The sequence below is a fragment of the Papaver somniferum genome, chromosome 1 (assembly GCF_003573695.1).
Source record: "Papaver somniferum cultivar HN1 chromosome 1, ASM357369v1, whole genome shotgun sequence".
Classification (NCBI taxonomy): domain Eukaryota; kingdom Viridiplantae; phylum Streptophyta; class Magnoliopsida; order Ranunculales; family Papaveraceae; genus Papaver; species Papaver somniferum.
In genome coordinates, this window is record NC_039358.1 from 112,900,127 (window position 1) to 112,914,821 (window position 14,695).

General features: G+C 36.9%; 1 pseudogene; it reads left to right on the forward strand.

Moving 5' to 3' along the window:
* Positions 1–8,131: 8,131 nt before the first annotated feature.
* Positions 8,132–10,596, forward strand: LOC113332019 (annotated as a pseudogene).
* The last annotated feature ends 4,099 nt before the right edge of the window (positions 10,597–14,695 follow it).

The following is a 14,695-nucleotide window of genomic DNA, read 5'->3' on the forward strand; positions in this document are numbered from 1 at the left end:
GATCACTTATCTGTATGCTTGCATTGAAACCCGGAGCTCCTGAAATTGGTCTTGTCTTTCCAATCTTGGATCTTTATTGTCCACATATTACCAGACCTGCAGCCGTACTGTTAGCCGAAGAAGTTGGATTGCAGGTACCTAATGTTGGCCCGGTGGTCAATCAGCCAAATGCAACAGCCTCATCCCCAGCCCCGAGCCAAAGCAACACCACCAACAGAAGAATTCAAATAAGTGTGAACAAGGGTAAGCCCTGGATCAGAAATTTTTGGACGGTCTCCGACTCTCTAGTTTAGAAGCAATGCATGTTTTTATTTTGAACCAAAACATTGTCATGCGCTTTAACCTTCAAGTACCCTTGCAAATTAAAACTCTTCTGGTTATATAAGATGTTAAGCCTTATAAGGAAATAACCTATCACAGTGCATGATGTTAATGGATTGAAGTGTTGAACTTATATTCTGAACATGTAAACTGCGGGTAAGCAAAGACAGGCATGATGTACATCAAGTATAAACTGAAGGTCAAATTTATAAAATGAGCATACAAAACAAAGATAACCACTACAATAAGAAAACTAAGACCTACAATTCTCAAATTGGAACAACATTACAAATTCACTTCAACAAAGATTAAACTAATAACATTAGACTACTGTAATATAGTTAAAAACCTGGTGTTGTGTTAAGTATTAAAAACAATACTGTGCTTTCAACCAAAATATACTACAAAAGATATTTTTAAGGAAATCTGCCCTATTACATCCATATTTATGGATGATTAGCATTAGGAGCATTCCACACAATGGCATTTACACATGGCCTCAACATTTTGGCTGCCATTTTATGCCTCATTTCACGACATATTTCTCTGGTTTTTTTATCATCCATTTCAATAGATTTGTTGGATTTTGCATACCTTTCATTAGATAGCATGTAAAGAGGAGGCAGTCTGGCTTAGGTCCTTGCTGTGGACATGCAAATTGACGAACCTTTAGGTTATCTATTGTTACCACTAAGTGTGTGTTTACTATTGGTGTGATAAACACTGCCATTGTCTGTGCATCTTTAAGGCATGGATCTACAACGCTACCGCCAACCAATGAGTTCAGGAACCGCCACTCTCTGCATTTAAGATCCAATACCAATAGAGTCCAGTGATGTCCTGAGGCTCTTGGGTCCAGACTTATATTCATGGGAATGAAGAGGAAGTCCAGGTTGTCCAGCTCCATTTTTTCGATAGGTTTACGAACAATTTCATCTATTTGAACTTGATAACCATTACGGACAGCATACTGCATTTTTTCCCCCATAATTAAATTTGGTGAACATCATTCAGAAATCATGGATTAAATTAAACAAAACAAAACAAAACAAAACAAAACAAAGAAAGTCGAAGAACTAACCCATGCCATAGGGTCCAAGTACGCACACTTATTGTACTTTGGATTTTCCGTATGATGGTCCAATGCAGCTCTCATTCTCCTCCGTAATGTGTAGAACTGTATCGCTTGACTGTCAACAGAGTCATCGAATAGTAGTTCTTTCAGTGTAGAACCGAGTACAATAACTTCTACATGTGCCTCATCAACAGCATTTACATCCATGTGAAACGCTTCGTCACTACAGGGTTTCAACAAAACCATTATCATATTAGTTCAGTAGATAAACATGACACTATTGTAGTTTAGAAAACTCTAGGGAATGTTAAAGTCAGTTGTACAAATATTTTAGATAAGCAATTCTAATTCTATGCTCATATCATTCCGTAATATCATCGTGAGTTTCCAAATATCAAAAATTTAACAGTAGATATGATAAAACTTAAAGAGTGTTTTTACCTTGTTAAAGCGTGATTCCAGAAACTGGAAATCCTCATTTTGTCTTGTACATTCATTTTATGAAAATGTTCACTACCCTCCATATTGGGAAGCTTGTGACCAAACGGCTTCTTCGTAGCTGTGTATGGGTCTATATGATCTTCTTCTTCAGCATCAGTATCTTCTTCTCTTCAGTATCATTAGCCGGGTCATCCAGAACTTCTCTCATTCTGGTGAAAATTTCATCAAGATCAAGCATGTATCTATCTAAAGGAATGACTTCTCCGTCAGCTTTCAAACTATCTAGCACCTCCTTTTTGCACTGAACGTACTGAATAACAGTATACAAATTACACTCTCTAGATTCCAACTCAGCATAATCTTTATCTTTCTTCGCCAACACTTGTTTGTATATTTTCAATTTATTCTTCAACAACTGAATCCTTCTGTACGGGCACATATTACTAGTGTCAGGAACCACAGACTCAAGAGTCAATCTTTTCTCAGATTCCGACCAACCTTTTATCAGTGAACTCGATAGATGAAATTGAAGCATCATCAGAGAGATCAACAGACTTGCACAATAGATTTTTGGTAATAACTAAAAACTTAAGTCATATATTTTAAATGATGTCTTTGTTTTACCATGGACACTGCTATCTTCATATCTATTTTGTAACTCAGTTCCTTCGTTGACCATCTTGCCATCCGGGGAAAATTATTTTTCTCTTGCTTGAAGTAGTTTGAGTGCCCTGCGAACAAGTACTGCATGAAAATAGCTTGAGTAAATCATTTTATTTTATTTTTAAAATTATGCACACAGTAATATATACCTACGCATGAAAATAACTTCAGTTAATCAGATTAATTATCTTGCAAACTAGTCGTAACTGTCACACTTACCAGTAGATAGGGTAAGCATCGACGTACAATTTTTTTTGTTTTCTTATGCTCGACATGAGAGTGGTGTGAATTAGATTTGGACAATCGAAAGTGTTCATCGCTGACAAACTTCGGAAATGTTTTCCATATTCCTTCTTTGACAACCAGCTTCCTTCTCCTGTTGTTAGGAAGACAGTCACACAAAGATGCAATGTAAGTAGCTTTGTTAGTAGGATACCATTTCTTTTTATTTCTTCCACATCTTCAGTCTCATCCTGAAGTATGCCCACAATGGTATTCTCAATGATAGTCTTTTGCATCTTGTCATCCTTAAAATAAGCTAATACATCTCCTTCTGCAGCTATTGACTCCCTACTATGTTTTACAGTTTCCCCTGGTTTGGGTCTCCTAATTCAAAAAGTCACGGAAACATGATCATGGTTACTTGTCAAGGTGACCTTATTATCACCGTCACCAAATTCAAAATAGTGGTCTTCATCAGAGTCACCTTCTCCAGAGTCACCTTCTCCAGAATGCTTGTAAGATCTTATAATTGATTCAATTGGATGTGGATACTTACACCAATCAGCCTTACCCATAGGAACCTCCTTGTTCCGAAAAAGCTTCATCACCTTCCACAAGGGCCTTTATTTAAAAACTTCAAATGTTCGTCCCTAAACCACAGTAATTTCTTTAACGAAGTTGTTGAGCCCGCTTCAAGTATCAGCGCATCGCGCCTTTTTCTTTTCACCGGATCTTTCTCAAATTTTTCATAAAAACTTACTACTTCATGGAAGCCACCTTTGTAGGATATTTATTTTGGTTCTGTAAAAATGAAGACAAAATTCTCATAAATCATACATCGGGAGCTAAACATCGGCTGAACCTTTTAAATTAGGTAAAATTTATTTTCTTACCACCTTTAAAGGAGACAATATCTGTACAAACTTCCTGTTTTTCTACTAGCATACCCTGCGAAATCGGTTCTTCTGGAAAAACAAAAGGATAATTAGGGAACTTGTACATATAAGTGGACAAGATTTTTCACATCAAGCATTACAGTTCCATACAATCAAATTTGCTTACCACATTGATAGGGGATAATATCTCCAGGATCTTCTAGTTTGGGCACTGCAAAAAGCGGTTCCGGAACAACCATAATGGCAGTTGAAGTTTCTGCAAAAACAAAAGGATAATTCAGGCAATTGTACATAAACAAAACAAATAAAGTTTTACAAGGGTTTAAATTTGAATTTCACGCCAAAACCTTATAAAATTTCTAATATTGTAGGTTCTAACCCTATCAAGTGTCATCTTACTCAATTTTTCTATTTAGTTTGACTCGACTTCAACACATACCATAAGCTAGCGGACTTGGTTAGCTTGAATCAACTAAAACCAGTTTATAGCAGCCGGCGGACACTAATTATGGTCTGAAATGCATATAGACAGTCGGCAACAAACGAAATTAAGCCTAAATGTGTACATAATTCATGGTTAATTTTCAATTGCATCTAATTGAACATATTTCACTTGCATCTACTAAAAAAACAAATTATGGATCAAATCATACACAAAGTAAATTACCAAATCTCATTACTTACCGGAAATTGGCTCTTTCTTTGGCAGTTTCCTCCTATTTGTTTCAATTTCGATTGCATCTTCTTCTTCTTATTTCACAACCACAACTCTTAAATCATCTTCTTTTTGTACACCTGAATTACCCCTAATCAGACGATAAGCAATGTCGAGATTTGAAGATCGTCTTTTCTTTTTTGATTCCCTCTTTTTCTCCATTACCAAATTTTTTTTGATGAATCACTAGGTTTTTGTTGAATCTTGGGAAAAAAAATCGATTTCTAGGGTTTTCGTTTCCTCTCGCTCGCTCTCTTTCTCTCTCTCTCTCTCTCTCTTGAAGAAAACGGTGGTTTTTAAAATTGAGTTGTGGTGAGTCGGTAACGGTAACGGTAACGAGATGTGGTTTTGACCACCTGGTAAGTGGTACTCCATGCATCAGTAACAACTAACACGTGCTATGTTTGCATTTTGAACACATTTTCCCTTTAACTTTATAACCGTCGAGGTAAATGATTTTTTTACTGTCAGTTAGTTTTGATTGTTGGAACTTTAGGTAAGCACCCACTGCTGCAAGTCCTTGTTAGGTTATCGTTCTTTACACATGTCCCAGAGTTAACCCGGTCTGTGGGGTACATGGGTCACTAAGATAACTCGGTATGAGGGGCTTTAATGATGACTTCATCCAAAGAAAGATCTATAAAGTAGAAACAATGCTAATATGATCTATCTACTACTACCTGCATACATTGACCCAAAAAAGAGAAGTAGCAACAATGCTAATAGGGGGTGATATTCCCCTATTAGCAGCCATGAAAAGTAAGTGGGTGCAATCTCCAATGGAAGTACATACATGATGCATCAGTCTTATGGATATGGACCAACTCAGTGCCTCCACGGTCCACACTTTGAAGCTAGTCTATAGTAACAGTCAACATCTATAGTTATAAGGCAGCAAAGTTGTAGGCCTTTTGTAGGAAAAGAGTTGCACTAGAATAGCAATGATTTGATTATAGACGGTACCCGAGTCTTTTGTTCTTTACGAGAATTAGGACTATCCAAGCCACTGTGTCACAACTTAGCATCCTTTTGAACTCTCTTCTAGTCTAGTCTAGGTAATTAAAGAAACAGATCTTTTTGCCTTTGTCATTTAATCATTTGATTTAAATTCAACACACTCAACTTAGCACTAATCTTTGTAAATGCTATTTTTATTTTATTTTTGAAGGGATTGTGTGCTTTGTCAAATTAATACTGTCATTTAACTGAAGAATAGAAAATCAACCATCATCAAGATTTAAAGATTTGATCAAACAGTCAAGCCTCTGATGATATCTTTCTTGGGGTCTTCAATGGGTCCAAAAACAAGCTCACTTCTTTTCCCACTGGAATGGATATAAACCCTAATCATCAATCCTTTTCACAAAGCAACTGACCTCCACGTGATGTGATTTGTCTTTTATTTACAGAAATTATGAAAGAAGAAAAATAAAGCTTTTATCTTTTGTCAGACGGGGCCGTACAGGAAATATCCACTGAAACCTGTGCAGGGAATATCTACAACTATAAGGCTATTATGGTCTTTCTGTATCACCGTGGATAACAGCTGCACGCTAAGAATAATTGTAAACAAGGGTTGTTTAGATGTCGTGGACCCAAAAACATATTTCGATGCAGCCATTTCTCTTCACCTGAACAACCTTGTTTACAAGGACAGGTTTTTGTGTGTGCCAAGATGCTTCCACCCCACACCAAACTGAACTAGAGGATGTTTATCCCCTTGGTCTTTATCTCCCATCTATACTCGAGTTTTTTTTCATGAAAACTTAGGCAGAGCCTAAGATAAAAGTTTGATAGCAATGCTAGTGGTGTCATTGTTTTGAAAAACATTAGACCCACTGCTAAGGTTCTTACAAGTAATATCCAAGTTTAGAGCTTGGAAATTATGGGTTCTATGAAGAAGTTTAAGACCCATCAAAACAAAACATACAGGTTTTACATTTTTCTGCCAAATTTTTCTTCATTTTTGAGGAAGAAATCCTCAAATTTAAGACCCGCGATTCTAATGATATAGGTTCTATGTCACACCTGCCAAATTTTTCTTCATTTTTGAGGAAGCAATCCTATTGCTCTTTCCCTCAATTTCTTGTTTTTTTTCGATTTGAGGCAGCAATCAACTATTGCTCTTGCCCTCAAATTCTTCTCTGGTCATTTATTAGGAAGTGACCCTTTCTTCTTCTTTTTTTTTTATCGACCTGTCTATTTATAGGTAATGGATTTTTGAGGAAGCTTATGTATGTTGTAGTTTTTGAACTTGTTTTTAACTTGTATATGAACTTCTCTTACTGAGATAATTTTCTCTGATCCTTATTTGTTTGTTTTTCTTAGACACTCACTTCTTTCAAGGAATATGCCTTCTCTTGACTGGTGGGAAATCATTAGAATCGCGGCTCCACACAGTTGTGTTGGGAACAACATGAACCCCCTCCTCAAGAAAAAAGCGATGGCTCGTGCAATGGCCGTATTCTTCCGCAAGAACTTTCCAGGTGTGACGTTGTGTATACACCAAGGCAACTGTGTGAAGACGTGAAGAGAGAACATGGTGTCATGATCACTTACAAGCAGGGTCTCACTGGTTTTAAACGGGGAATTGAAGCGGTTAGAGGTTCTCCTGACTAGTCATGCCAGCACCTGGTCTGTTGATGAAGAGAAAACTGGTACCAGTGGGAAGAGAAAAGTCGTACTTAATCAATCTTTTATGTACCTTGGATTTATTTTGAACACCTTTATCTGTCTATGTGGTATCAGTTTTATTTTGAACACCTTTATCTGTCTATGGTTGTGTTATGACAGCTCTATCTATAATATATGGAATGTAGTGGTTGTTTCTTTATTTAAGACAGGTTTTGCAGATTTTACAGATGAAGATTTTTTTCAGTTTCCTTACATAAAGATGGGCTTGAGATGCAATGAAAATGGCATCTCAAGCCCATCTAAATGCATTACATTCACTGCAGATAAGGATGTGCTTATTGTGCTCATTGTTGCATAAGTCCAGTTTGAGAAGGGATTTGCAGGTTGATTTGAAGTAAGCTTGATTCTGTAGTGGATAATTTTTCTTCCAGTGATCATCTTCTCCACAGGCATAACAACTATTGAGTCTTTTGTTCTTTACAAGAATTAGGACTAGCCTATGTCTCCAACTTTTTGAGAATTCCTCACAACTTAGCAAAAGAAATATCCACTCAAACCTGTGCAGGGAATATCTACAACTATAAGGCTATTATGGTCTTTCCGTATCACCGTGGATAACAGATGCACGCTAAGAATAATTGTAAACAAGGGTTGTTCAGATGTCTTGGCCCCAACATCATATTTCGATGCAGCCATTTCTCTTCACCTGAACAATCCTGTTTACAATGATAGTTTCCGCGATATTAGTGAACGTGAATTAACAGGTGTCCGTCTTTGGGTCCCGCGGTGTGAAAAGTAAAAACTTTTCTCTCTGTTTTGTTTTATCTGTTTTGGAACAAAGGTATCAAACAGCTAGGTCTCCATCGTCCCTCTCACCTGTTGTTGCTCCATCAAACAACTAATATTGCAGTGCACAAATTTCGAACAAAACTATGCTATGATTCCTATCAGTCCCGTGACCAATTTTGAAATTAAAGCTGCTTTCCCCTGTAAGCTTCTTCAAACCCTTATCTGGTCTCTTCTCTCTGGAAACTCCTATTTCCTTTACATTTTTATCTTCATGGCCTCCTATAAATGTTGAATCATTTTGGTTTGTTGTTGATGTTGGATACCACTTGAACAAGTGAAACCCCAGATTAGTTTGTTGTTTATTGTTTTGGAAAAATGTCGGATTTTCCTGAGGAGGTTTTGGAGTTGGTATTTCATTTCTTTACATCACACAAAGACAGGAATGTTGTTTCTCTTGTTTGTAAGTCATGGTTTAGAGCAGAGAGATGGAGTAGGGAGAGAGTTTATATAGGAAATTGTTACTCCATTACTCCTGAAAGATTGATTACTAGGTTTCCTAGAGTTAAAGCTCTTACGTTAAAAAGGAAACCTCATTTTGCTGATTTTAATTTGGTTCCTCATGATTGGGGAGGTTCTGTAAGTCCTTGGATTGAAGCTATGGCTAAGAGTTATCCAGGGCTTGAGGAGCTACGGTTGAAGAGAATGGTTGTATTTGATCACAACCTTGAGTTGTTATCTCATTCGTTCCCCAATTTCAAGTCGATCGTACTTGTTTCTTGTGAAGGGTTTACTGCGGATGGCGTCGCTGCTATAGCTGCTAACTGCAGGTGAAATATCTTTTTGGTTCTTGTCTTATTTTGATTGAATTCTCATGTCCAAAGTAATGAGTGGGTATGTCTTCATGAATGTTGTCTCTTAGGGAAATTGCATTAAAAGTACAAATTCATATGCACCATCAGTTCGAGCCTATGGTTGCATTCGTTTCAATTGAATTTTGAAACTTCAGGAATAAGTATGCTGAATCCATCATTTGACGACCATAGGGATAGATGCATGGTTGTCAAATTTTGGTTACATTTTACATTCTTTAAAGGTTCTCCTTACTTTTGTATGATCATGAAGGTGGTTCTTTAAATTTTACATTTTCTGTTTTCAACTTGACCCAACCATATGCTGAAAACAGAAAATGCACCTGGTCTGTCGTTGATATGGCACATGGACCTAAACATGATACTGACCCAACCATATGCTGAAAACAGAAAATGCACATGTTTTGTCGTAGATATTGCATTCGCACTATGCACCTGTTCATGAGCGACATTTGTTTAAAGCAGCTTCTAATTCATATGCTCTACATTTAAAGTGTAATATGCTAAACGTTCTTTCGCTGTTAAAACTTGATTCTCATGGTCTTAGGTAAAACTGTACCTAATTTTCAAAGACACCCAGAAGGCGGAAACTTATAATTCTGTTCTAATGCCATGTTTTGTTTATGTAGGAATCTTAGGGAGCTGGACTTGCAAAATTCTGAAGTTGAGGATCCAAGGGGCCAGTTGCTGACTTTTTTCCCCACACATGCACTTCTCTTGTCTCTTTAAATTTTGCATGTCTAAAAGGAGAAGTTGATTTGGGTGCTCTTGAGAGGCTTGTGACAAGATGCCCAAACTTAAGAAGTCTGAAGGTAAACCGCTCAGTGCCCCTTGAGATGCTCCAGAGAATCCTCACTCTTGCACCTCATTTCGCTGACTTGGGGAATGGTTCATTCATCGGCGAATTCAAGCGCGAGACCTATGAGAAATTATCCAAGGTTGTCTTTGAATGTAAATCTGTTATGAGTTTGTCAGGGTTTTTAGAGGTTGCACCTGCCTGGTTACCTACTATGTATTCTATTTGCTCAAACCTGACTTCCTTGAATTTGAGAAATTCACTGGGAATCGGAGTTATGGAGCTGAACGCAATAGTTCTTCGCTGCAACAAACTTCAACGAATATAGGTTTGATCTCTTAACACAATTTTGCTAATGTTATACTTGATTTCACCTCATTATATTGATGATTAAAGTTTTCATTTCATACGCAGATATCAGATTGTATTGGAGACGAGGGGTTAAAAGTTATAGCTTTTAATTGTAAAGAGATGCAGGAGTTGAGGGTGTTTCCATCATTTCTTTACGGAGGAGAGAATGCATGTGTAACGGAACTTGGAATGGTTGTTATATCCATGGGTTTCCCAATGCTTAATTCATTATTATACATCTGTCAGCAGATGACAAATGCTGCTCTCGTAGTTGTGGCTGAGAACTGCCCCAATATTGTTCGCTTCAGATTATGCATTCTTGAGCCTAAAAAACCTGACCATGTCACCTTAAAGCCACTAGATGAAGGCTTTGGAACAATTGTTAAGTCTTGCAAGGGGCTCAGACGATTGTCACTTTCTGGTCTTTTGACCAACATGGCTTTTAAGTGCATCGGTGAATACGGGAAACAGTTAGAGATGCTTTCCGTTGCCTTTGCTGGGGAAAGTGATATGGTAATTCTTTATGTGTTGAATGGGTGCAAGAAACTTAAGAAGTTTGAAATCAGGGATAGCCCTTTTGGTAATACGACGCTTCTCAAAAAAATGGGAAATATAAAGCAATGCGATACCTTTGGATGTCATCTTGCCCTATTACTCTGGGAGGCTGCAAAACTCTTGCAAATACGATGCAGGAGCTTAATGTGGATATCATGAATGAAAATCAGGAGAAACTTGATGATATTCAGAAGGTGGATAAGTTGTATGTATACCAATCCCTAGATGGACCTCGAAGGGATGCTCCAGATTTTGTTTGGACCTTGTGAGATGAACTACAGTACATATGCACTTGGGTAATCTTCCTTAGCAGTCATGCTGGATAGGTATACATAGACGGTACTTGAGTCTTTTGTTCTTTATGAGAATTAGGACTTAGACTCTGTCTCCAACTTTTTGAGAATTAAGACTAGCCTCTTCTAGTCTAGGTAATTAAAGAAACATATATTTTTCCCTATGTCATTTAATCAGTTGATTTAAATTCAACACTCTCAACTTAGCACTAATCTTTGTAAATGCTATTTTTATTTTATTTTTAAAGGGATTGTGTGCTTTGTCAAATTAATACTATCATTTAACTGAAGAATAGAAAATTAACCATCATCAAGATTTAAAGATTTGATAAAACAGTCAAGCCTCTGATGATCTCTTTCTTGGGGTCTTCAATGGGTCCAAAAACAAGCTCACTTCTTTGCCCACTGGGTTGGATATAAACCCTAATCATCAATCCTTTTCACAAAGCAACTGACCTCCACGTGATGTGATTTGTCTTTTATTTACAGAAATTATGAAAGAATAAAATGAAGTTTTATTTTTTGTTAGAAGGGGCTGTACAGGAAATATCCACTCAAACCTGTGCAGGGAATATCTACAACTATAAGGCTATTATGGTCTTTCCATATCACCGTGGATAACAGCTGCACGCTAAGAATAATTGTAAACAAGGGTTGTTCAGATGTCGTGGACCCAACATCATATTTCGATGCAACCATTTCTCTTCACCTAAACAACCTTGTTTACAAGGACAGGTTTCCGCGTGTGCCAAGATGCTTCCACCCCACACCAAACTAAACTAGAGGATGTTTATCCCCTTGGTCTTTATATCCACTCAAACCTGTGCAGGATATATCCGAAGCTAGAAACCAGAGAATATCTACAACTATTAGTCTATTAAGAGGAAAAAGAGGGTGTACTTGTTTTATTTTCATCAATAATTACAGTTACCATCCCATTTCTTCAGCAACATTATTGTGAATGTAACAAGTCAAATCTCCACCCTTTTACCCCATTCAAGATGCCAAGAAGATACAAAGATTTTTCTCTTAGATACATGTGAAGTAGATATGACACGTCTATTTTATTACCAAAAAAAAGTAGATATAGTACACGTCCGCTTTATTGCCACCTGACAAAGCTAGTGTGGTGTAGTGTCTTCGAGTTGCTTTAAGTCCCTATCAAGTATAATGAAACTTTGCAGGTTTACACTTTCGGCCTTACTTTGATTCAGCAGAAGTGCCAATGCAGTTGTCAGATTACCTCCCATATTTTCCTAGTTTGTACGTTATCATCTTTACCCATTGTTTTGAATCCGGTCTACTTCAATTAAAGGGTCCAACTAAAGACTATTGTCTATTTTTCTAGTGTGCATCAATTACCCATCGTATTTTTCTAGTGTGCAGCTGCAAGCCACAATGTATTTGTGTAGCATATAAACACAAGTTAATACGGAGTATGTGCAAAAAGCATGCATAATCAGCCAAATCTAGAAACAAAAATTCTTTATGAACTGGGATAGATTACATGATTATGATCGGTTACAGGATTGACCAGTGAGTTTCCAATCATTACAAATTCCAATACAGAATCCTAACCATTCCAATCGATTTTACAAGTAAACTATCTAGTTTAAACGGCGTGGCTTGGATTAAAAGTAGCACAACCCAACCATATAACAAATATATGCAGTCAGCAAAGACATTAATAGCATTTCATTGAAACTGAAAGGGAATAACAATAAGTTGAATAAAATACAAGTGAACACTGCGAAGTTGTATTAAAACACCTTTAAATCAACCACAAAATTATTGGGAGTCTGCATAAGGATATTATCAAAACCACTCAATTAATACTATCTCCAAAATTGCGGATACTTTTGAGGTAACATGAATGTGATTCTGTAAAATATAACAAAACCCTATGCAATCAGTATTTTGATTTGTAAATAACTGTTAATCCTTTCAGGATCGATAATGGAATTAACAATGGAGGTTGTAGACTCATACCAGCAAGCGTAGGAAACATCCACAGGGATTTAGTAAAGTTTTTCAACAAATTCATATAGTTCTAGAGACTTGCATTTCCATCCAGGATTACCCGGTGGTAGAAGAAAATTAATTCTATTCTATCACAGGGATAACCCTGGCCAGACGTGCTAGCCCATTTGAAGTTTCACACTATATCTTCCAAGTGAGCATTTCTTTCCTGTACCATCTTTAACCTAAGCTCATCTTCTACAACAACCAACAACATAGAGCAATCTTTTCAAATGGCAAATCCACCTTGGATCACTGAATTGATGTGTTTCCTTAAAAGTTGGTTTTGAACTTATGTTCATTCAACTCCAATAGGCGATGAAACTCACTTATTGGAGTCCGTTGGGTGATGAAACTCCCCCACCCGTTGTGAGACTACTCCACACATTATATTCATGCAAGGATTAAACTACGTTAGAAGGAAATTATTTCTAATTTTAAACAAACTTAAAAAATGTGATAATGCTACCTTGCCCCATGTGCTCCAAGTAAGCATTTATTTCCTGTGCCGTCCCTTCTCTATCAGACATAACATCTAGTTTTTTTTCCTGGACTAGTAATATTTTCTCTTGCATTCCACAACAACTCCTTGAGCTTTATCTTTGTAGTTGGTTGTGACAGCTTCAGATTTATCCTCTCGAAGTCTATTGTAAACACAAAAATAAAAACTGTTAATAATAAAATTGATAGCTCTACTAGTCCATTCTATGCAGGACTTCAGAAACATGCCTTTGTCATATATAATTTCTAACTGCACAACATCATCACTGATCTGCTGTGTTCTTTCGTGAACTTACAAATGTGCTGTAATGTTGCACATGCTCTTTCGAACAATTACCACAAAAAATGTTGTAAAACCTCATCACTAATCTATTGTATTCTTCCGTCAACTTTTCAATGTGCTGCAATGTAGGTCGAACAATTACCATAGAAAATGTTGCACATGCTCTTTGGTAACATGTAGTGGAGACTCCATCCTTCTGGGCAAGTAGTTGCTTTGCCAAGTAGTCGGGTTCTGCCAATGCAAAAAACATTCAACTTGTGAGGATCATTTTTAGAAAGCCTTCTTCAATCTAATACGATAAACAAAAATAATTAGCAAGCAAACCTCCACATGAAGAAGTCGAGTCCAAACCTGATACGACAGGAGGAAGCGAAAGCAAGGCAAGATTGAATATGATCCGGCACCATTATATTGAATGTGTTATGGCAACATCATATTCAATGTGTACTAGCAACATTTATCAGTTGCGCTTCATTGGTCCTTAGATTTGTTGTCTTTGGCATTTTCAGTTGCATCCACTATCATTGAGTTAAAAAACACACAAAGTTGTTTGTCTTTCAGACCAGGGTGTAGGATAATCTGTTTGACTTTCGGACCAGGGTACAGGATTATCCCGGTGATAGAAAAATATTGCATCGTCGCAACTGTGGCAAGTAAAAAAACTTGTCAAATTCAACTTTAGATGGAAATTCTTAATCAAAACACAACCAAATAACCAAAACTAAGATACCTAATTTGTTGATAAAATATAATAACATATAGACCACTAAGTTTCAGTCAAAGTACCTGAAGCTTTATTAAAAAGATCCATGCATGGCTTCAAAATTAAAAAATATGATGATGCTACCTTGCCCCATGTGCTCCAAGTAAGCATTTCTTTCTTGTGACGTCCCCTCTCTATCAGACATAACATCTAGTTTTTTTCCTGGACAAGTAATATTTTCTCTTGCATTCCACATCAACTCCTTGAGCTTTATCTTTGAAATTGGCTGTGACAGCTTCAGATGTATCCTCTTGAAGTCTACTGTAAAAACAGAAATAAAAAAATGTTAATAATAAAATTGATAGCGCTACTAGACCATTCTAAGGAGGATTTCCAATTATCAGAGGTAGATAGCCCATTTAAGTTGGAAACCAAAAAGATTGGAAAAAACTACTGGAAATAGAATAATCAAATAGCTCAAAAATTTATATACCCGGCAAGTGGGTATACAGGGTTATCCCGGTGATAGAAAACAGTTGCGTCATCACGGCTGATGCAAGTAAAAAACA